Raw genomic sequence first — 27,768 nt, 5'->3', positions numbered from 1 at the left:
AAAAAAATAAGAAATTCATAGTAATTGATTGCTATTTTAACGCACGACGATTGGGGCTTTTAGTTTTGTGGACGCCTTGATCAATTTTGATTTTTGATGCAGTAACTTGATAATGTAGACAATTTAACAATGCTGTTGCATGATCGGATTGATAGTGAACATTTGAAATGTAGAATGATCTTGAAATATTTTCGATATTCTAATAATAATAACGTAAATACCATAACACTTATATATCAGTCTTGGCAGGGCCGTTTTTCCGCTTAGGCACGCTAGGCAAGTGCCTAGAGCGCAAAAGATTTGGGGGCGCAAAAAATTAGAGGGCGAAAAAAGAGAAAAAAATAAAATACACTGGTGCAGAAAACGTTATTGCTCTTCTGGTTGAGTTACAAACAAACTAGATCTCGGCGGTATAACTTTACTTTCCTTAATTGAAAATAGAATTGAGTTATTGTAACGTCCCCTTCAGCATCGTGGGTATATTAGACGTGGACCTACAGATTAACGTGGAATCTGAACCACATGTGCTCCCGCCGGGAATCGAACCCGGGTCTCCCACGGCAGAGGCGCGTACGCTAACCGCTTAGCCAGGAAAGAAGTCAGTTAATTGAGAATAGAGATTTATATTACTTGGTAAGTAAGAATACTTAAGGGCAGTTGTCTGAGGATGACTGAGGAGTGAAAACAAACTATTAACTGCATTAATATTAAAAAAAAAAAAAACTCTCCAAAGAGCAAAAACAAAGAAAGGGAAAAGAGTAAGAGAGTTGAGGAAAAATCCTCCCCGAACCAAAACTGGCAAAGTAATACCTGAATTAGGGGGGGTACTCTGGAAATACACTCAGAAAAATCCGTTCTCCGGAGAGCGGTATATTGTACAGCGGGGGACACTTCTAAATGGTACACCTTAGCCGTAAATCTCCATATGGCTGTACCATTTAGAAGTGTCCCCTGCTGTACAAGTATACGGAATCCTCTTGCTTACTACAGAAATCAGTATGCAGCATATGTTATCCATATGCTACATACGCACTACCCTTAGCTGTTACATCATGCCGTTACAAGATCTCTGATATCTAACAGTTCTCCTTATATTACATACATATGTGTATGTTACATTCGTCCGCTATATGTTATATACGTCCATTTTTATGTGAGATCCTGACCACCTATATTGTTTCATACAGAAAGTACGTACAGATGGAACACTTATACGGAAAGTATTATAAAACATGAATTTTGAGTTATATGTTTGCTGTACGTTAAGTCCAAAAACTACAGGAATTACGCATGTAGCCTACCCTTTTAAGTACGCCACCTACAATTTTTTTCTCAGTGTCGTGGGAGGCGTGACAATTTGAAGTGTCTAGAGCGGCGGGAGGTTAAAAATGGCCCTGAGTCTTGGTTTTGTAAACAGGACGCAAGTCACCTGTAAACATTCAGACTGTATCCCCTTAGGCCTCTTACACACAGTCAAATTTTCTATTATTTGTTTGGTAGTGTTGTCTCCTTGACGAGAAGTACACGTTCAAATTCATGAGACGAAAAACAGGTCAGAATCGAGACGAGACGAGAAATTTCTCGAGTGTCGTAAATAATAATAGTTCAGCCAAGTCTTAGATCCCAAAAGTTGTTCTAGCATTACATGATTCATAGTAAAAAAAAAAAAAAAACTGTAAATTGATAAAGTGATTTTACGAACAAACTGTAGAGTATTTATCAACGTTTAAATATACACAACTTATTACACAATCAGTGACGTATCTACGGGGAGCAAACGGCTCCGAGAGCTGGATTGGGAGGGCGCAAAATTGGGCAAATATTTGGGGAAGAGTTTTGTTTTGATTGGTCAGGAGGGTGCTAAGGCGAGTTCTTACTCCGTGCAAAAAGTAGCGTAATTGCATCGCTGTACACAATATACTCCATTAATAAATATGGTTTAAATGTTATATCACAACTTTCATAGACCCCTCATGACGTGGCAGAATTCTGGTAACTTCTGGAAGAAATTAGGAAAATATCAGGACAAATTTTATAAAACTTAAAAAGAATTCGAAACGAGAAAAAAACTTCCCAAGAATCGAGACGAGACGAGATTTCAACGAAAAAGTCACGAAACAAGAAGATAATATATTATTTCTTGTCTCGTCTTACTCGTGGGCAACACTGTTTGTTGGATGAGACTTCACTAAAATAAAAATTGATCGTAAAGGCTGCTGAGTTGTATGCAATTTTGGTGATACAACGTACAACATTTGCTGCTACACTTTTTTTACTATTGAACTGCTTCAAAGGAAACAAGTGAGAGGTAGTGAACGGTATAAGTAATTCCTTCAGTATCACTTTCTTAGATTAAAATATTCACTCTTGTCATGTTCATCTCCATTGTACCAGAATTACCCAGGAGGTAGTTGTCCTGCAACTTAAATAAATCTCATAAAAATATTATTATTACGCGTATTAGGGGCTATTAGAGAGCTTACATTCACAGTGTTTTGATACGGAATAAAATACATTTCTAGAGACTAGGATTGTAAAACGTATGTCATGATACGTAATCTCGATGCATTAAATGTACGGTATGTTGTTTCTGTTTAGTGGATTACAGATTGCAAAGATGGACAATTTTGTTTCTCTATTTATGCACACAATCTATGAAGTGATTTATCTGAAGAACTAATGAAATAATAATAATAATAAAAAAAACATACATTAATAGATGGGTAGCGAAAAGTCATCTTTTAAAAACACTGGATCATGTTTTATTCACCTTCTCATGTCAATGTGTAGAGTTTCCTTGTGGCAATGTAGATAACGTACGCACCTTTGGCGTGAGAGATTCGGGTTCGATTCCCGTCGGAAGTTCATGTGGTTCGAATCCTAAGCTAAACTGTAAGTTCACGTCTCACAGAGCATCATTGCTAAACGGGAAGCTGAATTCAAATCAAATCAATTCAATTCAATACGTCAATCTACCATTCAAGAAAAAATCGACACAGCCTGTAATGGAAAAGTATGATACTGTCTAAAACAGATTTGAGCAGAAAACCCTGGCTTGATTTTTTTCCTAAACCAGCTTCTGTGAGGACTGCACAGGACAAGATTGATAGTTACTGTCTATCTCCCCTCTCTTCCTCCGGTTTGTAATAATCTTTATTGTAATGGATCGCTAAAAGATCCGTTAATAACATAACATTTTGACCTGAGCTAGAATGAAAGTTATGTTAATTATATCCTTTCATTTGCAAGTATGTTATTTACGATTTTCATTTTTTATTATGTTAAGAATTTTATTTTACTATTTACGTTACAATTGTTTTGTTTTAAGCTAACAATTATTTCTATATAAAGTATGTTAAATAATGATGGCAAGAAATGATTTAAGATTGAGGCCATCTATTATTAAGTTCATCTGAAAAGAAACAGCATTGCAATACGTAAATGTACAAAATATATACCAGAAATATAAATTTACAATTCAGCCGAAGAACAACAGAGCGTGGCGCACAATATTATTCAAGAGTGTTTAGACCCTACTCAAATATTATTTTAAGAATTCTAATCTCCTTTTTTTTTTTCGAAAATTTATCCATTTAAATTTTTGATACCTCATTTGGAATATTTAGTAACATTAATGACATGTAGTGAGTAATGAAATACAGAACAGTTACCACACAAACAGGCAAATTTATTTACGACTGTACCGCCAGCTTTTTAATAACTTCTATTGTAAATTTTATTTTATTCATTTACGTACACACAATCAAATTCTAGGTCATAGCATACTAGAACTTACGTGTGGAGCACCCAGTGGCATATTAAGGATTTTGTTTAAGGGAGGATATGCACAATATTTGAACAAGCACTTACATTTTTTCTTTTGGGTGGACAAATTTTTATGAAGTTTCGCATATAACAAATTTATTTCGAAGGAAGGGCTTGAGCCCGATAGCCACCTCCCTAAATACGCCACTTGGAGCACTAAATATTCGCCTTTAAACGTTGGTAATAAAATGGAAATAATTAAAAACATTAAAAGTTAATCTAATATAAGTAATTAAATTAATCAAAAACTACGACAAACAAGACGTCTAGACAAAGTCAAAACTAACCTGCAAAGTACAAAGTTCATACCAGGAGTAAATCAGTAAAACGATCAGTAAAACTTTAACGTAAATTCGAATTAAAGCTAATGTTTACCACCATTATGATGTGTATACTTAATAATATGCAGTATTTCTAATAAAATCCTTTCGGATTTTCTTATCAAATAAACACTAGATGTTGATGTACAGCGTGGCCCGGGAGTGGGCGTACCCCTAATTGATGTTTTCTGACGGTTTTAGGTTTTACCCATATTTGTTTGGTAACATTGCTTGGCATTGTCTGGGAACATTGCTATCCATGTTCATTGCTATCCGTGGCGCACCAGTACACTTCGCGATTCACGTGCGCAATTACCTGAATCATACGTTTTCTGGCCGCTGGATTAGAAGAGGTTGTACATCTTCACCAGCTCCCTTTGCCAGGCCTCCGGGAAGTCCCGGTCTGACAACACTACACAATGCTCTCTGGGGTTTCATAAAGCAACAAGTAAGAAACACTTTATATTACACAACGCAGGAATTACGAACAGCTGTGGAACATGCCTTCACCCTCGTGACTCCGGAGTATCTCCACAAAACATCTGCGAGTAGTTGGCGCTATGAATTCAGCTATGTTACCACATGGATGGTGATCATACCAATGTTTTTGACTCTTAAAGACTCTTAAGACTTCAAGGTAACTGTGTATAGACATTCTACCATAACTAACACTATAGTGTTGAAACTAAAGGGTTTACGCCCACTTACGGACCACCCTATATTATAAGAAGTAACTTAAGACTTTATTTAAAAAAAATGGTAGTAAAACCAAAATAAAGCGATTTGGTACCATGTTTACAATAGTTATAATTAGATTAGATATATGCCAATGTATGATGGATGGATATTTAACAAATCGCCTTAATACAATTTTTCTCAAAGTGTGCTCCGCGGAGCCCCGGGGGTTCCGTAAGAGGTTATCAAGAGATACTTAGGAATAATGAAATAAGAGACCACGAAACAAAATAAAATAGCTCTCTCGAAAAAAATAATCACCTCAATGGAACAATATCCTCAGATTGCTCTTAGCTAGAAGACATTTATAGTGCGTCACATTCTGAGAGATTCCTAGTCAACACTTGTTCTCTGTGTATTTTGAATTTTTTGCTTTCTGAAAGTTACCAGCAGTGAACAAAATGCAATAATCTTCGCATCACGTAACACTGTACTTCAAAATATTTGTGACAGTTACAATCAGTGTTGCCACAGTTTGTACAATTGTACCAAATTCAGCCCTTTTTGTCATTAATCGGCCCGTTGGTACCACCCTGGCATTTTCAGCCCGTTTTGTGAAAAAGTTGATACAATTCTAGCCAATTCAGCACCATTTAACAAATACTTGTCACATTTCCAAAAATGTCAGTAAGACTTTTCCTACATCTCACGTTACTCATACTGAATGTTGGACTCTTAAAATACGCCGTTCAATATTCATTCTATGATGCTGCACCGCATAACGCTACGGACTTTGTGTGGAAAATTCGTAATTCGAACTGTACCGGGAAACAAATGACGCTAGATAGGCGTATCTGCACGGCGCATGAAGCAGGCGAGAAGGAAGCAGTGTGGTGGAAATTTGTTTGAAATCTTAAAAGGAGAAGCACACACTAAGTGTTGAATGTTCTGAAGAAGACCAACGTGTGTTCAAGTAAGTCTATAGTCTATAATCTACTTTCACGGTTGTTCGGGGTAATCCTTTGGTTTTTTAAAAAAGCACTTTCTTGATTTCGACATTTGGAAGTGGGGGGAAGGAGGGGTTCTAGAACTTTACCTCTTTTAGTTTCGTGTAACATAGTCATGTATTACATTGGTATAAAATAATAAATTCAGCCTTTTTTGTTCCAATTTGGTACTATTTTTCAGCCCACTCCGGAGCTAGTACTGTGGCAACACTGGTTACAATTATACGTTTGTTGTAAGTACATTTGCAAATTTGTAATTCTTTTGTCGGAGATAATTCCACAGGTCTTTTTTTTTTTTTTTAAAAAAAAAGGACAGAAAACAACGGCTAATATCTAAAAATATTGTTTCTCCCATGGATTTTACTTTCCCTCTACCTACGTCATTTCTGGAGAGAAGAAAAGAATAGGTTGTGTAAAAATGTTTAAACTGCCTGGTAGATGTTCCTAGTAAGCATATGAAAGTTTTCTAATAACAATTCAATTATTCTCCAGTAAATTCCATATTTCGTATGACTCTTTCGCTTTAAAAATATTTCTTTTATAAGCACTAGCAGAGTATATAGGAGTTTGAATACTTTTTATGTTAGACTACCTACTATTTTCAGTTTTTTACACGATAAGATATGCAGACATATATTATATAGTATTTGAAATTCGATGGGAAAGGAAATTCTCAACGTTCTAAATACATTTTTATCTATTCAATTATTAACTAAACAATACTATACCATGGAACACATACATTGATGTTTGTATCGATGGGGCGAGAGCAATGGTAGCGAAGCCTTCTCGTGCTGTATCGCGAATAAAGGAAGTTTCTACAAGTTGCATCTCGTGCTGTATCGCGAATAAAGGAAGTTTCTACAAGTTGCAAAAACAATCACTTCACTCGTCATCATCTTGGGCTTGCTGTAAAGAATACACAATTTTATCTTAAGAAAGTTCTCGTAATGACAATAAATTTGATTAAATCAAGAGCACTGAACTTCCGACTTTCGCTGTGAAGATATGGTAAGCATCCATCAAACTTTTGCTTTTTCTCACTGAAATCAGGTGATTATCGCGTAGGATTACATTAGTTCGACTGTTTGAATTGAGTTTTGAAGTTAGTGTCTTTTTCGCAGACTACCCATTTGACTTGCAACATCTTATGCATGATAAGTCTTCAGACTTCCCTATCTGGTATTTATTTTTGCCAAAATAAATGCCATTATTCAGGGACTACAAGAGCAAGACCTCACGGTATTCTCAGCTCATGATAATAGATTAACATTCAAGAGGAAGTCTCAGTTTTCGAGCAGCTGTATTCGCAACCGTTCAGTGGAATGTTTTCCCTTACTTCAAGAATTCTGTGAAGAATTGAGTCCTGATTATGTCCTAGATGAGCTGCATGTTGGGATAATCCAACATCTTGATGTTCTGCGTGAGTCTGTTGCGCAGTACTTTCCGAAGGAACTAGACGAAAGTGTGCAAGAGCTTTCCTGGGTAAAGAATTCCCTTGTAATTTTAGAAAAATAAAAACTCTTAACTAGACGACAGAGCAATATGAGAAATTTTTCACATCTGACTCTACACTTCAAAGTACTTTTCAGAAACTTCCATTAGCGAAATTTTTGGTGCCGTATTAAGTAAGAGTGTTCTGAATTATCTGCGAAGGCTATCCTGGTTCTTTTTAAATTTGTCACTGCAATCAACTAAATGCTGAACATGACATGAGACTTCGACTATCTTCGATCAAGCCAAATATAAGAGAATTATGCAGAGTAAGAAAATAGCATTACTTGTCTCATTAAAAGGACAATTTTCAAATTTGGTATTTGAAAAATTGGTGTTCTTAGTAAATTTGTTCAGATTACAAATAAATTATTTTACATGCACTTTACCAATATTAATATTATTTTGTTTTATTATAGCACAAAGACAACATGATGTGGCTCCTTGAGTATTATAATCATTGACAGTGGTTCCATGTCAAGAAAAATTTGAAAACCTCTACCTTAATATGGATAAACACGCTTATCACGATAACAATAAAGGGGGGCTTAATAAATGTATACACTGTTTAATTGTAAAAATAATCTCAAATGGATTGTCAGAAACGTCTTTTTTTTTTTTTTTTGTAGTATTATAGTTTAAAGTTCTGTTACTTCATTGTATCCTGATAATGGTTCCATTTTCTTCTTTTGGTAGGTAGCGTGAGTGAAGAAACATGGCTGTAAGGTTGAGATTTGAAGAAAGGAAACAGTCTTGAGGTGATTCATGCAATACGAAATCATCAGTGAAATGTAACTACAATGTGGAATCAATTTAGTCTTTAACAATCATACAGTCATTAACAATTGCCTGAATTCGTGATACATTTGTAGCCGATGGTTTTGTTACAAATGTGTACAATATCCGCCCTGGACGACTTGTCATCGCAACAAGTCCTGCTAACTCCACTTCTGTGTTAGAACAACTCCCTCGCTCACCACAGAAGTCTGTGAAATCGGTATGACTCGAGCAATTCTCTACGGAGCGAGAAGTTTTATCTCCAACAAGATATCACCCCACAGAACTGCCATCATATTGTCAGGAATATTCTCAATGACCGAATAATGGAAAGGTTGTAGAGGATTGTCGCGTACTTTCCACGTTTCTCCAACTTTATTCCTCTAGATTTTACTTATGGGTAACTATCCGGAACATTGTTTATGGACAAAAGCCTCGTACGAGCAGCCATCGCTATTGAACGTTCTTAAGTGCTATCGAACGTAAGTTTGAATATATAACACAATGCAGAGTAACACTGCATTAAATGTCTAGCCCTTGGACAGGTAGTCTATGAGCAAGACTCCATTCTTTTCCCAGAAGAATGATGCAAGCACTTTCCTAGCCGACTACTGTCTCTTGAACTTTTTGGATCGAGGGGAACCTGAGTAACATTACTCCACTGACTGTTGTTTAGTTTCAGAATTTTAGTGATACAAACATCTTTCGTCCATGGTTACTATCCGTAACAGAAATTGGTCGGCATTGCAGTGAAAATGGGAGATGACTTCCCTTGATGCCGTCACTCTTTTACTCTTTTGATCTCCTGACAGATTTTTGGAAACCCGTTTTGCCAAGAGCATGCGCATGCAAAAGTCATTATGAATTATGCTACCGACGAGTTCCTAAGAAATGACCACAATCTCTGAAACATGTTTTGCTGAGATTCTGCAAATTTTAAGAATAATGTCATCAATGTTATCCACACCTTTGAAGACAGTCACTGTTTTTGGTCTTCCTGAACCTAGAAAATCTGATAAATCATTACTTTTAAAATATAACACCCACTTCTTCAACACTGCATATGACAGTAGCGAGTTCCAAATTATTTCACAAATTTCCTCATGAATTTCCTTCGGTCATTTTCCTTAGTGGAACAAATATTTGGTGACAGCTAAGGTCTCGATGTTCGTGAAATATGCTAGTTGGGCACACATGATCACTTCAGTGGTCTGAAAAACAATAAGAATTTCGTTATTAATATGAAAAATTTGTCTTTGTACACGCAGAGATATGTTCTTTAAAAATGTACAATTTCATCATTCTCCCTTCACTATTTCTGGGTTACGATTTTTTCAGTAGCCCCTCATATATTAGTGAATGGAGAAGGAATGTAAGTAAAGTAAGCTATAATATTTGTCATACACATGCATAAACTGTTTCATACTAGCCTGCACAAATAATATTGGCAACAAAAGCAATCATTTCTAAACAACGCCTAATCTTCTACACGACAGTGATCGAAAGAACATTACTATTTTTGTACAACTAGACCTACAACCTACTCTAGTACTACTACGACTCTAGTGATTACCCACTGGGATAACCAGCTACATTATGTGGTACAGTAAACTGAATAGATAGTGCATCTAAAACTACGAATTACAGCTAACCTAAACTACATATATATGGGATTCCAAACGTTTCAACTTACCAGAGGAACGATTATCTATTTTTATTCTTTGAAGTACGTCAGGAACATGTTGGGAATCAAATCTCAAAGAAAATAAAACAAATTAATGAAAATGTCAACATTTTATAAATTGTTAAAATGGTAGTGCCTATATCAATTTCTTATTTTCCTTAATAACTCCAGTAATACTTAATTTTTCAGGCTGAAACTTTTATGATAAGTTTTATATCGATAGTACTTTGTAGTTGCACATCGGTTGAGAACCACTGTTCTAGTGTATAACTACAGATAATCACGACTGCAGTTGCCAACACTAAACAGATGTGGTCATCTAACTTTGATATTGTATTTTCCTCGCTGTTTTAATATTGTATTAAAAAGTTGGATGACCCAGGTGATTTTATATATCATGGTATTATTATTATTATTATTATTATTATTATTATTATTATTATTATTATTATTATTATTATTATTATTATTATTATTATTATTATTATTATTATTATTATTACAGATAATTCTCGACTTACGTAAGTAGACCGTTCCAGAATTGTATGCATAAGTCGAAATTTAATAAAGTCCAATTTTAACTATATATAAGGGACACACCCACGGGAGTTATCCAACGAGTTCCGACACCCAAAAACTTTCTAACTTAACTTTCATTTGCACACTTTCTGAATAAAACTATACTTGTTTAACAGGGAGATGACTGATATAGCGTGAAAATTTGAACTTATCCTTCATCTAGGTGAAACTATTTTACAATTACTTATAATCTTTTCGGGTGCAGAATAATACTCGTTCAGCACTACATAGATGTAGTGGCTTGTAGTATTGAACCGCTCCCCACTAAAGCCTGGACCCACCCTAATAAAAAGAATTCTGGGTGTGCGCGTGCTATAAATTAAAATTTGTCACGAGCACATTTGAAAATATAAGGAAACATTGAAATGTACTACCATTATTTTTGGAACTACGAAGAAAACTCGATTCTCTCTGAAGAATATATAAAAACATTAAATTAAAAATTTGGTTGGATAATGATCTAGAGATGAGTGTACATGAAACCTGGATGAACAAACATCGAAAAATCACTCCTTTTCGGTATGTCCGGACCATGAAACGAGGATCCCGTTGAAATCTTAAGTTTCTATTATTTATTTATTTATTTATTTATTGCCGATCACCATACTTTATTTTCTCGCATCTTCGCTCTAACAATACAAAAATTCAATTACGTAATTTGCTTTGTAAATATGGCGCAGAACCTAATAGACTCTATTATTAAAAATGTTTAAAAAATAACTATTTAGACGTAATAATAGTTCTCTACACTAGTTAATTACCTAATTGCCAAGGTCATCAATATCCAAGTCTTCAAATGGAGCATCAGTGATGTCGCAGGGATTGAGAAATTTCTTAAGATGTGTTCGTAAATATTTCTTATAACGGAAATTGCCTATGGATTTACGTAACTTGTGAACTGTTTGCCTGTATTATTATTTCAGTAGAGTCGCTAAAACTCGGCACTTGATAACCCGACAGACCGGATAACTCGGGCACACTTTGATAGAGCGTTTAAAAAAAAAAAAAAAAAAAAAAAACTCGCGCAGACTCGTCCAAGTTCATTGCCCACGTGCGTGTGCCCCCTGTACAGTGTGTGTTCATTAATTTTCATTTTCATGTATAATAAAGGTTCTAAGCCTTCATAAAATACGTACTTTTGCTTTGTTTAAGGTTATTTGGGCAGTTTATTTTCGGTTGTATTCTCAAGCAACTAATACATACAAATAGATTACTGTATTTTCTGAGGAAACACTCGTACTTATCCTTTTTTTTTTGTTTTAAACCCCATGACCGATAACTCAGTATTTTCACAAATTCAGCCACCCTTCGGTCCACACTAGCCCGAATTTTCTGGACTCTATTGTATTATTAAATTAAGAAGAAACAACGACTCATTTGTATACCGTTCACCTCTGGTGTGAGATGTTCTTGATTCGATCCTCATCCATGTGTGTTCGTAGTGAACAGTATAACATCATGTTCGTGGGTTTTCTTAGGGTTTTCCAGTTTTCTCTCACATTCTAATTGCATCATTTCATAATCGTTCCATTTGATGAATCATCCGTCAACTTTACTCTAAAGGGCATACCCGTGAGACGTAAAACGAGAAATTTAATTTAATTTTTTGACTCATTAATCAGCCGTCCTCTATGAAATAAAGGGCATAAGTGTGGATGTAAAGCTAGGAAGTTTATTTTATTTGTTTTAAATGCTCAATACTCCCAAACTAATTTATTTATGCTATTGTGTGATAAGTGATATTATGATGCTACTGGTAATTTCAGTTCGAAATATAAAGGATAATTTTCAGGGTGTTAAAACACATTTTCTGCAATATATTTTGTTAATATGCTTATGTCTTATTTTTAAGGTTTTTGATTTACCAATACTCCTTCATATCTTTATCCTGTCCGTACGTCCGGAAGACAAAAAGATTTGATTTGATTTCATTTCATTTCATTTGAATTGATTTGATTTTCAGTTTAGTGTCCCTTTCCGCAACGAGGCTATTTAAGCCGTGGCACTACAGCTTAACATAGGGATGCGAACCACATGAGCTCCTGCCGGGAATCGAACTTATATCTTCCAAACCAAAGGCGCGTACGGTAACTGCTTAACAAACTAGAGAGCTCCCAAAACTGTTAAGAATAATTTGTTGGATCACCACCAATTTTGATTAGGATGTAGGGGGTAGAAAGTTAGGAAATCAATTTCGTTGGTGGAGATGGTTCATCCGTGCCGAAAGGGGTAGAAATCAATCATCTTCGGATTTTATGTTGGTCACTTTAGGGCGAAAACAGTAATAGGTCGAGAGAAGTGGAATTCTGCAATCAATTTAGTGTCCTAAGAATACGTTTCGCCTCCATCCTTTAACTCTATACTAAAAGCAGAAGAGTTAAAAATCCAGTGCAACTTTCGGTTTCAAATTTTTATACGTAAAGCGATAAGCTGTACCGTCTTCTCACTTAACACTCTATTCAACTCGGAAGTGACAGAAACTAAACCCTCCATGTTTTAACGTTGATAATTACAGAAAATAAACGGTAATAAATAGCAATAAAGCTGTTTTCTGCAGTCGATTAAGCGTCTCAAGAGTGTATTCCATGTCCATCTCCAATCTAATTTCTCTTACTAACACTCGAAGTGGTAGAAAATATACTACCACTTTCAGTTTTAACATTAACTGACAAAATTTTACACAATAGAAATCAAACTCTCTAACCTGGTGTACACGTAACACTGCTCAGGCTTTACTTGTACTTTTAGTAGGACTTACAATGTGCCAAATATTTTAGTTTTTATTTCATAATTCTGCCAGATTGCAAAACATTACAGACAAGAGATTTCCTGTTGCTAGGAGCTCATAAATTGCAATGCTGACTTCCGTGTAATGAACCGTATTACATCTAAGCTTCTTCGCTGTTTACCAGTTACGCCATGAGCATGAGAGTTCTTCTTCTTTTCTTTAAAAAAAAATTCAACCTTAATGTAATGTAATTGTTAGTCTAAAGAGATAAAATGGGGGGAGATGGGATGAACAGTATTATGCCATTGTGCTTCCTATATTAGTAATGAGAAGACTATTAGATTTATCTTATAAGAAGGGGGAAGGTTGCTATGTCCTTCAGCATTATAGAAACTTCATTCAATTCTTTCTGTAATTGATATGCAAGGACTTCTAACGAATATAAAATCCTGGAAAACTCTATTATGCAAAGTAGATTATGGATATGACCGAAAAAAATTGAAACAGCATTAATGAGATTCGTTATTAAGTTACTGTATATGTATTATTTGATTTTTGGTTGCTTGGAGTCTAGCATCTCTTTTAGCACCGAAGTTATATGACACGTGGACCTACAGCTGAAAGTGGAGTAGGAATCACTGTAATGCGTTCACATATGGTTTTCTTCTCAAGAATTGAGCCACGAACTCGATGTACCAAAAGGATGTACGCTAGCCACCAGACCAGAATGTATTACTTGAATGCCATGTTTCTTGTCAATAAATAGTACTACATTCTATTAAGTAAGGCTGTTCTAATTTATTATTATTATTATTATTATTATTATTATTATTATTATTATTATTAATAATAATAATAATAATAATAATAATAATAATAATAATAATAATAATACCAATAATTACTATTGAAATAAATTTCATTGGATATAACTGTTATATACTATTAGCTGTATCAAACTTTGGAGTGAATTAACTATTGTGCATAATTATTGTTTATTTTTTCGTCTTTCGTCTTTTGATAAAATACCCCAGGTATTCTCCAATTACTCTGGTGGTCGCTCTTGCGCTACCCCTGTACCAAGTCCAATTGTGAATTAATGGAATTTACCAGTAAAAATAATAGACATTACCTTTGATCTGGAATTTTGTTCTCAAGTTATGGCTCTTTTTTTTTTTTTTTTTTTTTTTTGCATTTTTCTGCCAAATTTTCAGGTGATCATAGCGCCAAAAGGAAGCATTTCTATACCCAGTTTGGTGTTTACTTTTCATCTTGGTGTCAGGAATCATCTGCCAAATGTTGTCGGTGTTGTTTTGAAACATAATGTATATGATTAAAAATTTTGAGCTAAACAAAATAACATGGTGGAGGGTAAATTCTTATGCATAAGTTTCGATAAAACCAAGAAAATCTTATTTTTATTGTGCTAAAATTTATGTTGTTCATAACCAATAAAAACTGAGTTTTTATTCTGCTGTAAGAGGTTATTTATTTATTTATTAGGATCATACTAGTGAGATTTATAAGAGTTTTATTTACTTATCTTTATAGGAGTTTTATTTATTTATCTATTTTTGCAATAGATAAGTAGCTAAAGCGATTATCTCCACCGATCTGTTAACATCTTCATGTATAACTGGCTTTAGGTAGCTATTCTATTAACCAGTTATCACTCCCTGGCTTCTACGCAACCTACACACTAGCATAGATTTGTTGGTTGCCTATGTTAAAGGATATGCCGTTTTTCTCACTAAAATTCTCCTCCGAATATCCCATACATAGAATTGCGTACGGGTGTGGTTCTCAAACTTTCCGATAATGCGTACCCTCTGTTCATTTGGAAAGTGATCTACGGATCCCTTGCAATGCTATCTGAAAGTTCACATGGTATTAAAAAAAATGTACTAATTAGAATTACCACTGACAAGATAAATTAATGTAATAAGAGCTAAATTGGCAAAGAAAATGCATGTGGTTAAAACTCTAAAGTAGCGATAAAAACTTGGAAAGGTGAGGGGCAGTTAAACCATGTTCTGATCTTGCTACTGAAGAAGGAAGAACAACGTTGAGAAAGGTTTCTCTTTGTTGCTTAACAATACAGCAGAAATCAAAATTTTTATTGTTTTTCTTTATTTCTAATTAATCCCTCATGGAAAATTAAAGAAGCAAAAAATTTTAGCTTCAACAATAATAAGACCGCAGTGCAATATTATTACGTTCTTCTTACCTTTGCTGGAAAGGAAGCGGTTGAAAACCAATGTTGTGTGTGCATGTCACTGGCGTACTTATCGGGGGGCTTCCGGGCTTAAGCCCTCCCCGAAAATTTATTTAGTATTTGAAAGTAAATGAAATATCTTGCAGAATTTTCACATTTCCAGGAATAAAGTTAGCAAAGTTCCCCGAAACAAAATCGTAAATACGCCACTGGTGTATGTCATTTTGATATTTTATCTGTTCACAAATTGATTGAATCAAAGCAATGTTCTTATTTCTCTGTGGCGATCTATCTTCCAAGACAATTTTACATTAACCGCACACAATTTGAGTCAAGAGTCAAATCGCAGTGGCAGATCTAGGAATATATTTTGGAAGGAGTTTCTAATCGTTTTTTTTTTTCTAGAAATCTCAGAATTGGGGGGAGACTTGATGTTTATAAGCATAGGAATGACTGACATTTACTTAAAAAAAAAAAAAAAAAAAAATCCGAAATTGTTGGTAGTGGTGGGAACTTTCCGCCACTTGAAGGTGAAATCCATGAAATTCCGAGGCGTTGTGCAGCTGCTTTTAAAAAGGTGCTCTAATAAAGAAGGAATTTCTCTCACTTGACCTAGTCCTATATAACGGATGACCGGATTCAGGGCAGAAATTTAGTAAAGTAAGAAAACATTTAAATCTACAAACGTAGATATAATTTCTGATTGCTTTCTTTTTAGTAAACGAAAAAAATATTTCTTGCATAACAGCTGTGAGTTTCATTTTATTACAATATATTTCAATTTTTAGACGTCGCGGACCCCCTGGCTAGGTCCCGCGTACACCCAGGGGTCCGTGGATCCCACTTTGAGAACTACTGACGTACGGTAATCTCTTTACTACGTATCTTTAGCTGAGTTTATTCATGTTCTGTATAAGCAAAAGAAGTCTTCTAACGGTGAATCACAAACTCAATAACGATTCTTATACTATTTGCAAGAAGTCTTGCATCGGAAAAAATAATTAAAATGTAAGAGTTGTAGTATTGCATTTAAGCTTACCATTGCTGCTTTAATATTTTCCCACACGCACTTATAATATAGTTATTTACTATAGTAGATAAACGTTTCACTTGTAACATCAATCTCTCAATTCAACAGATTTTTTAGCTCCCAAGCAGGTTCCACCTGATGAGTTGTCGTAAACAATACACACACAGAGAAGTGAATGTGTGCGTGTGTGAGTATGAAAAGAAATCAAAGAGGAAAGGGAGAGAATTTTTTAAAGGAGAAAATAACTTCATAGGAACGTACCTTTGTCTTTGCTTGCATGCAAATGTAAATGGAGGCAGGGACTACAGAAGAATAGACCGCTGTAAAATGTAATGAAAAAGATGGAAGCCATTATGTGCCGTTTAAATTGATTCCCTGTTCATTTACTTCAATAGTCAGTTTTCCCCTTCCTCTCTGTTTCTCAACCCTTGTCCTACTCTCTCTCTCCCTTTCATTCCCCTTTTTCCTTATGAACTCCTTGTTTTCTCTTGATAACGTTAACGAAATGCATCGGCAAAAACACACGAGGGAACTGGCTTAGCAGTGTTGCTTACTATATGTTTTCCATACTAGATTTTCCTCCCATAGTGGATAGATCAGTGCTAGAGTGCTCATCTCGGGTGCAAATAGTTCGTCGTTAGGTCCCAGATTTTGTGAGTTTCTGTTGGAACATATTCTCTTCTAGGATTTTTCCCAACTTTATTTTCAAATTTTTTATTCTTCTCGTTCACCATTTTAAAAATACGTTCAAGCTATGCTATGTTTGGGTATGGGAAGTCTTATAAAACGGAAAGAAGCTCTTCATTCGTCTATCTGTAGATAGGTATCTAATCTAAAACGGCAAAAGATAGCGAGAAATGGTTTCTTGATATGTATTCAGTGCCTTAGAATAGTTTCCACCATCTATCTTAACCCCCTATTCAACCCAGAAGTAGTGAGTTCAACCACTTCTGGTTTTAGCATTAGTTACGATAAAGCAAAAATGGTAATAAATAATGAGAAGCTCTTCTTTGTAATGGATTCAGCATTGATTATAATAGAGAAAAATAGTAATAAATAATGAGAAGCTCTTCTTTGTAATGGATTCAGCATTGATAATAATAGAGCAAAAATGGTAATAAATAATGAGAAGCTCTTCTTTGTAATGGATTCAGCATTGATTATGATAGAGCAAAGATGGTAATAAATAATGAGAAGCTCTTCTTTGTAATGGATTCAGCATTGATTATGATAGAGCAAAGATGGTAATAAATAATGAGAATCTCTTCTTTGTAATGGATTCAGCATTGGTTATGATAGAGCAAGAACGGTAAGAGATAACGAGAAGCTCTTCTTAGTGGATTCGCATCCAAAGAGTAGGCTGCGTTTTTGGTCTAATTTATTTACTAAAACTGGAAGTGGAAGAAGTCTATCTCTTCAATATCAATCTTCATAGAGCAAAAACAGCAAGAGATCAAGATTCAGGGATCTTAATAATAAATTTCGTCTCCGTTCTTCTTCTATTCAAGCTGATACTGTTTTCGTTTCACTGTTAATCTCAATAGAGAATACAACACTGTAAAAAAAAATAATAATAAAACACCGTTTAAACACTTCTAGTACAAATGTTGAGGGAAAAAAATGAAGAAATAGTGTTTATAAAATGTGCTTCGCATTGTCCAAAAGCGTTAATCCTCTAAAAATAGTATCTAGTATGACATATTTAAGACATGCCTTCTCGGCAAACAGCTCGAAAAAAGTGACTGATGATATACATTTTGTTCATACGTCTGGGACATATTTGGACAACACAGTATCTAAAAGGGGTGAACATGTGTAATCTGGAGGTGTTCTACGAGCGTCAGTAATATGTAGTGTTCTACTGTATCTAAAAGTAGTTTTTTTAATTTTTATTTATTATTATTATTATGATTATTAATTATTATTATTATTATTATTGTTATTATTATTATTATTATTATTATTATTATTATTATTATTATTATTATTATTATTATTATTATTATTATTTTGCAATGAAGGTAATAGATAGCAAGAAGCGTTTGTCTGGATTCAGAGTTACAATATTAATATTGATTCCCGGTAGAGAGTAAAGCGGTAATAGAAGGCGACAAACGTTTTTTCTCTGGTATAGATTCTAGATTCCAAGAATATATTTCATCTCAACCTTTGTTCTTGTATTGATGCCTGAAACAGTAAAATCTACTATAACTTCCAGTTTTAATTTTGCTTCATATATAGGGAAAAACTGAAAAGAAAGAAAGAAAGAGAGAGCGAGAAACTGTTTCTGATGTGGATTCATTGTCCCAAGAAAACGTTCTATCTCTGACCATAATTGACCCTCTATTGGGACTTGAAGTGATTCATCTCCTACTTCCTGTTTCCATATAGAATCCATATATGTACTTTGAAACTCTACTGTAATTTCAGAGTGTGAAACGAAGCTGATTTGTCATCACTATTTGGTTATTTCCCTTTATTAACTTAGCCAACAGTATAACAATTTTGTCAATGGCATAGCTAAGCAGCGTTAAATTAATGATCTTATTCTTCCCGTCCGAATTCTCCTTCTGCTTTTCCTTCAGGATTATGTTTAGGCCGAATGACAAAATATAGTGGCAATCAATTGTTTTCTACTTTCTCACCAAAATTAATAAATGCTTGTTATACATACAATAGAATCTTAGAATAATGGAGACACATGACGATAGATACATGTCAGATGTCTGAGATGGCAACGGTCAGGTGGCGACCGAAGCACAGGCTGTTGTTAGTGTTGAGTTACAACTACGTGAGAACTATGTACCACGTGAGGAACATCAGAACGGTAGTGTGGAGTGAACTGAGCGGATGGTGGGTGTGTTGCAAGCTACAATATCTAAAGTAATGACCTACAATACTTGTGCTGAAACAACATCAGTGAATAGGAACAGTGATCGAAAGAAACTCCTTTGTGACAGATCTCGCCGAGCATTCAAGCGGATTGTCATTCAGAACCATCGTATAACTGACGGAGGAACTGAAGAAACATCTCCCAGCCCCTGTGACGTCAGCATCTCCCACATGGAAAAGCACGATCGACTTACAAGGATAAAACCACTAATAAAAGACCATAATGCTTTAGCACAGGAGTGCAAATAACCACTCGCCCGGGGCGAGTGATTCATCGGTGCGAGCGAGTTTTTAAACAGTAAAGACTATAAAAATCACAATTGGGATATAGACTAGTAGCTTTTTTCTTGGACTAGTAAAATTTTGTTGCGTATTGCATCCCTGCTTTAGCACGACGTCAATGGTGCCGCGAACGTGAAACATGGACCACTGTCGACTGGAAACGCGTGATATGGTCGAATGAGTCATCGTTCATCTAATTTTGAAACAAGAACAGTGTTTATGTGTGGCGAACGCCTAAAAAAGAATATGATTCGTTGTGTCTCCGACAAACTGCGAAAGATGACTGGGGCTCTGTGACGCTTTGGGCTCGCGATTTTCTGGTTTTTCAATGAGTTTTGTGCTGACGTTTACTGGTCGCGTCACTGCTTGTGGTTGTGTTCACATTTTAGGAGATCAAATGGTTTCTTTCCGGTCAATAACTCATAACCCACACAGCTAGAAGTGCTACGGCGTAGTTTCTGTTCCATCCAGTCCTCGGACAATGCAGATAATTGACTCTTTGTGGTCCATTTTGGAGGCATAAATCCGGCCAAGATTTCCACCTCTATTCTCTTTCAAGGAACTAAGTGATGGATTCCACGCAGGACGATGAAATTGACAATTATCCCTGTATGTCAATCGAAAGTGGTGGAAATCTACGATATCCTGTTTTATTATTGATCATAATATTACAAAATTAGTAAAGATAAACAGATGTAGTTTTCTAGTATGGAGTTAGCACCCGAACGATAGGTTCTATCTTCCACTTGATTTCTCTATCGTAGCCGAAAGTGGTAGAAATATACTAATCATTCCGGTTCCAAAATTGAGCATTATAAAACAAAAGCTTTCTAAAAGTACTGGAGAGGTTTGATGAATGCCTTCGAGTCTCATCCTAAATGAAGGGAAAATCCCAACCTACATTCCTCGCAGGAGAAAGCGGGCAACGTCTTAGGCAGCTAACATAGGTAAGAGACCAATTAACTCCCGGGATTAAGGGTAAACCCTCTACCGAGGAGACGGATAAGCGGATGGAAGCTAGGACACCTTCTTGTCCTTAGGAGGGAAAAAAGTTCTAAAAGATGGATGAACTACAAAACTGTCAATGGCAGGGGCGGATCCAGGGGGGCGATCGCGGCGATTCTCCCCCAGAAGAGGAAACTTTCTTATTTTATATATAAATAAAACCCATCCCGGAGTTTAAACCTCTTAAAAGTAGCACTAAGTATCAGTATTACAACCCACCATCCCCCCAAAAGTCCATCCTAGATCCGCCCCTGGTCAACCGTAAGGAAATATGGAAAGGAAATGGGGATACTACCATATTATCTTTTTTCCAAGGGGAACGAAGGAGTAGAATAAATATAATGATGGTTCTTGCTGAAATAGAACATTCCGGAGGTAAAATACTCCCCTGTTCGGACTTCCGGGTGGGGACTACTCCGGGTAGAATCATCAGAAGCAAAATAAACCTCATTAATCCAAGGATCTGCCGAAAGGATTCGTCTTCCTAAGGATAAGTTTTATCTTCATCGCTATCCCTCAATCGATACTGGATGTGGCCTAAATCTATGAATTCTGATTTCAACATAGAATCGCCATAGCGAAATCTGGCAATAGATAGCGAGTAGCAGGCTTTTAATTTGTATTCAGTACAGCAAGAATAGTTTCCATTTGTAACTTTACTTGAAATAGTCAAAATTTACAATAGCTTCCGGTTACAATATTATTTCCCATTGAGTGGAAATAGTTAATTCGAAGCGATAACGATGTTTTTGTATGGATTCAATACGTATTCTTCTACTCAGACCGGGAATAGTAAGAAATAATAAAACTTTCGGTTCCAATATTGATTTCTACATAGTAATAAATGTAGCAGATGGTAAGAGATTGTTGTTGATATGAATTCAGCGTCAGATAAACATGTTTCATTTTTCACATTATGCGTCCAGTACAGCCAGAAATTATAAATCTGTTTGAATACTGATTTCACAAGGTTTAGAAGTCTACCGTAGATTCACTAAAATAGTTGCATAAATTTTGAAGTTGCGTTAAAAACAAAAGCTTCAGAATTATTATTATTACCTTTTGTAGCTTAGAAAATTTTGAAAGTTTTTAATTTGAGGTTAAAATAAAATAAAATAGCTAAGGACTATTTTTAAAAGGAAGGCTATTTTCCAATTATTGATTGAAATATAAGGACTACCTTTGAATTGTTGAAAATGCTTTAACGTTAGATTTATCTACGTTTACTTAACTTGTAGTCTTTGTTATTAAATAGTTTTGATGAAGACAGAAATGAGTTATTGCTTTAGCAACATGTCATCAGTTGCAAATAGAAACACGTAAAAGAAAGAATAGCAGTTTTTTTTTGTCATTTAATTTAGATTTACCCATGTGGTGTGTGGAAGAATTTTTTTTTTTTTAATCGGCATCACTAACACTTTTAAAACGTGAGCGATACAGAAAATAAGTATAGTTTTTAATTTTATAGATTGTATGATAACTTTTATGAAACATAGAACTGAGTGGTAAGCTCTGATGCTTCCACTAGTTAAAGCTTATTAGTGCTACCACGGAAGAAAACTATGCAAAAGTGTTAGCTTGCGTTATTAACAGCTTTCATTACTGTTAAATGTTAATGCTTGGATGAAACTAAGGTTATGAGAATAACTATAATACGTAACATTTACAACATTGCAATATTAAGTAATCATTTTAAAAAGTAAGTTTACTTTACCAAACGTTGCCAAGTAAAAAAATAGCAAAGGGAATCCTGAGGGTACTGACCCCTCGCCCGAAATTTAGGCTGTTGTGTAAATTTTTCTAACTTAGCGGTGTCTTTTCTGTAAAATTAGTCTAATTTTAGCGGTGACTTTTCTGGAAATTCAGTCTAATTTTAGGGGTGATTTTTCTGTAAATTTAGTATGATTTTAGCGGTGATTTTTCTGTAAAGTTAGTTACTTTATCAATGATTTTCAGTATATTTAGTCTAGTTCTAAAAGTAATTTTTCTGTATATTTAGTCTAAATTTAGCCACAAATTTTCTGTAAATTTGATCTAATTTTAACAATGACTTTTCTGTAAATGTAGTTTAATTTTAGCGATGATTTTTCTGTACATTTAGTCTAATTTTAGTGGTGAATTTTACAAATTTTGGGATCAGTTTCAGGAATATGGGACTTATCAAAAGCTAACCTTACCTAAACTAGGTGACCATTTTGAAAGTAGAAAACATAAAAGATAATCGGTAAATTGTCATAATTTGACAATCCACCCTATCCCAGCTATAGTCATTGTTATCTTGTTATTCATACCAGTGAGGAACAAGTCTCCAGCGTCTTAAAATAATCAGACTTTATTCACTTAACTTTTATTCCAATTTTAATTTTTCCATGAACTTCTAACATTTAACAGAAACCAAGATTAAGAGCATCGATTGTATAGTAACTTTCATATTTTTTGATCAGCGAATTTCTGACTATTAAGGGTCTTCAATACAGCGAAATAAAGCTACCGCTAATTTTAGTGTTTTTCTGTAATATCTTCAAAACAAAAATATTCGGAAAGCAAAAACGTAGTGAACTAGACAATACGATTTTGCCTGTGATACCTTTATCACAATTCACCCATCTGATTTTGGTATGCTACTGGATAACAATGACTATAGCTGGAATAGGGTGGATTGTCAAGTTATGACAATTTGCCGATTATCTTTTATTTTTTCTAATTTCGAAATTGTCACCTAGTTTAGGTAAGATTAGCTTTTGATAGGGTTCATATTCCTGAAAGTGATCCCAAAATTTGTAAAATTCACCGCTAAAATTAGACTAAATTTACAGAAAAATCATCGCTAAAATTAAACTACACTTACGTTTACGGTATTATCTAGTTCACTACGTTTCCGTTTTTCGAATACTTTTATTTGTTTTGAAAATATTACAGAAAAACTCTAAAATTAGCGGTAGTGTAATTTCGCTGTAAGAATTCGTAGAAATTATACCAAACAACTACGAACGAAAAACGGGACATTTTGAATCCCGTTTTCGTTTCTCTCGCGACACAGACATCATTCTGAAAAAAAATTGGGACAATGTCGTTATAAATGGGACGTCTGACAACCCTAATCTAAACTAACCTAACTTATCCTATCTTGTCCTAAGTTAATTTAAGTCTTAATGTGCTGGACCTTCTCAATAGCACAAAGGCTCAATTATCAATATAATTTGTCCTCATATAGAATTTATATTCCCAAAAACTTTTGGACCCTTCCCGATATAAATTTCTACGTATGTGCCTGTCAGTGGCGGATCTAGAAGGTAAAAGCTGGGGGCAACTAGAATCCAGACTATGATAAGTATACCGTCAACCGAGGCAATGCTGAACCCATGGAGTAAACCTGAACAAAAAGGGAAAAAATGTTTTCGTTTTTACCGTAAGCGTAAAATACGCAATAAATCTGTAAATGAAAAATATACATCAGTTCCGCAGATATAAAATGAAGTAATACAGGTATTATATTGTATATTTTTAGCCCCACTTTGCCTCCCCAAAAAAGTTTTGTACAGGGACTATTTTTGCCATTTTTCATGGGTCAATTTAAGAGGTCTGTACTTTTTTGACAAATGAAATTTAGAAATATTTTCAATAGCAGACAGATTATTGTAGGAAATGTATCAGTGTCGCTATCTGCAACTATTACTGTAGTGGTCAGCCATGTTGTGTTGCCTAAAAATGACCTTATTCAAAAAGGGGCAAAAAGTTATCGGAATGGGACAATGCTGAACAACGAAGCAACGCTGAACAATAATAATGCATTTATAGTTAATTAATTTACTTGTCCCATGTTGTGCGGGGACTGATAATGACCCATAACACCGTATCAGGAAGAGAAATACCATGTTACAGGACTCACCAGTCATCTGAAAACTCAGATGCAACAGTGAGTGACGATGAACTTGAAAATCGTACTGCAATTAAAGTTGAATAATGCCTATTGGTTAAGTACTTAGGAAAGAAATCAGTGAAGCATTTTGTTCACCAAGTAATTCAAGTAGTTGATTCTTTTTATGCTGTCAGATTTGTTTGCAAAAATATGAATGGTACTATGTTTACTAGCCAGAACAAGAGGACGTAGATAGTGTTTCCGTTTATGATGTGGTCTTGCTGTTGCCTCATTCTGTGCTAGACAGCAAGGACACTACTATATGATTTTTAGTTTCATCTGAGGGTGTGAATGTACAGTGAATATACATCTTTGATAGGTAGCCCAATGATTTTTGTGACAAGTCTATTTGTTTCATTTATGCTTCTGTTAAGCATTGGTATATATATTTTTTTTTTTACAAGAACGAGTAATATGCTTCTTCTTTCACATACTGTGAGAAATGAATTTTTTTCTTTTGATATGGTACAGGTATTGTGCACAACGGATCAGAGGCAAAGTTCATTAATATATGTACTGCATTCACAGAAACAGAATAGCTGTATTTAATTTTACTTATTTTTCAGTGTTCATTTTCAATGTTTTTTTTTTGGAATGTATAATTGAAGGGTTTGGTACAAGAAGGAGGCAGCTCCACTTTGTGCCGCTGTTGAGTTGCACACCCTATCACATACAAAAGAAAAAGGCGCTTCGTTTGGTACAAGAATGAGGCAGCTCCACCCGCTAGTTCCAAAGAAATGCTGCAAATGGAGCTGCCTGTACGCCGAGTTTGCGTGAAAAATGAATTTTTAAAACGTTTTTGTTTAATTTGCTACATACTGGAAAAAGTGGAACTGCCTCCTGCTTGCGCCAAACCCTTCAATTTTTGTCGGGTTTTAGCTTTTGGAAAATTGTCAAGCTCCTTTGAACACGAAGGTCTCATGCTGAAAATATTTTGGTTCAGTTACACTGTTTTGTTACCCAATTCGCCTAATAGAAGTTCTATCTTGCACAACTTCCATTTTCCATGTGACCTATATGTAAACGGACAAAATTTGTCAGAAGTAGCTATGTCATGTTACATATGTACAGAATCAGCTAAAAGAACACGTTTCTGCTGTATGAACATTGCCCCTCTCACAGACACCTACGTCAAGATAATGGCAATTCAAGTGACTGTATCAGCATTGCCCCGAGGTCGGGACAATGCTGATACAGTACTAATTATTTCTGTCATGTGTCAACAATAATCAATCCCATTTTTGTATTAATGTGAAGATGTAGCAAGGATGGACATAAGATATTTTTTTGTAATTCCAGCTGTAATAACTTCGAAGTTACCTTTTTACCCAGAAAGTGTATCAGTATTGCCCCGTTTGACGGTATCATTAGTTTTCTATAAACTTCAAAAAAATATGTAAATAGTAGTTTAAATTTTTTCTGTCACTCAAAAATATGGGGGCTTAGGCCCCTGACCCCGGGATAGACCCGCCTCTGGTGCCTGTACGTGAATAATTGGAACATACAAGGCAATATGCAGTTTTATGGGCACTAAATATTATACTTGAATATTCTTAAAGAGGAGAAAACTAGAGGGCAGGAATTCAGTTACTTAATTGTTACAGGAGATAGCATATTTACATTAGTTTTGAGTAAGTTTGAAATCTTTTCAAATCAAAATATTAACAGTAATAAGCTATATTTTAAATTATTAATTTTAAACCAAAGTATCTATATTGCAAGAGTATCCATATTACTCTTGGGCATGCTTTATATACTACATTATATGACTTTTGGACATTACGCAGGAAGTGTTACGAATTTTTGTTTTAAATTTTTCTACACACACACAAAATAAGTAGATATTAACTACAAAGTGATTGTTGTAGGTACAGTGTAGCGGAAAAACGCTTTATTAAAATTCTAGAGCAAAACTGGATAATGATGACGTGGTTCTAACAGACCATACATGATGGATCATAAGCTGGTAAATGAAGTAGAACTAAGTGTAAAACGTTACTAACGTTGGTTTCAAATATGTTAACTAGTAGACAATGCATAGCATTTGATATACAGCATTTACGTAGCTACAACACAACAGAAATAAGACTATGTAAAATAACTACCAAAGAGAATAAGCAAGTTATACATATTAGAAATTGCAAAATCTGGAATTATTGCTTCCCTAGTTACGAAAAGTAAAAATAAAAATATTCTGGAATTTGGAAGAATACAAGATCAGAAAAGTCCAAAGTGCGTAAAAATTCCGTATTTTAAAAAATCCGGAATTCACAAAAATCAAAATTTCAGTTCATAAAAATCTGGAATCTGCAACATTCCAAAATTTATGAAATTTCCGTAATTCAGAATAATTCTGGAATTCCGAAAAAATTTGGAACTCGGAAAATATTCGTAATTCGGAAAGGGATTTGTAAAACTTCTCTGGATCATGGTTTGAAACCATGCCCAAATAGTAGTAATGTACGATGGAATTTATGGGTAGAGATATATGTAACGGGAAACAATAACCATAGTATCCACATGTATAGGAATCATAACAGGTTCAGGTGGGAGAACAGTATTAAGATGGATCTCGCAGAAATAGGAATGCAAAGTAGAAACTGGATCCAGTTGGCTAAGTACAGAAAGTGAGCTTTTGTGAATGCTGCATTGAACCTCCTGGTTCTATATGCATAAAGTTAATTAATTAGTTAGTTAGAAATCATCTATATGATAGGATATGACAGTTATCTATGTGATTGGCTGTGACAGTTATCTATGCGATTGGATATGGCAGTTATCTATGTGATTGGATCTGACAGTTATATATGTGATTGGATATGATAGTTATCTATGTGATTGAATATGGCAGATATCTATGTAATTGGATATGACAGTTATCCATGTGATTGAATATGGCAGTTACCTATGTGATTGGATATGACAGTTATCTGTGATTGGATATGACAGTTATCTGTGATTGGATATGACAGGTATCCCTCTGTATACCGAATGTCCGAATGGAAATGCCCTGATTTCAAGTATTTATGATAAATAATAAGTAGGAAAGGACAGTTTGTTAGGTGGCAGACGATAGCTTAACTGCGTCAATTTTAAATGGGTAATGAATAGTAAGGATTCGTTTTTCTCTTTTTATAGTTCTAGATGGTTGAAGGTGAAAATGACAATAAATGCTGTTAAAGCGCAAACTGTCTGTCTTGTGTAGCAATCTGGGAAACACATTTAAATTTGCATCGGTATTTACAATATTTTTGTAAAGCATTTTCCGCACAAATGGGATGGAATAGCCTATATTTATTTCCGTATATTTGTATTGCTTCTGGGAAATGCTTTACC

Source organism: Thermobia domestica, chromosome 5, assembly GCF_964235325.1.
Source record: "Thermobia domestica chromosome 5, izTheDome1.hap1.1, whole genome shotgun sequence".
In the NCBI taxonomy this organism is placed as follows: domain Eukaryota; kingdom Metazoa; phylum Arthropoda; class Insecta; order Zygentoma; family Lepismatidae; genus Thermobia; species Thermobia domestica.
This window is presented reverse-complemented; position numbering follows the sequence as displayed.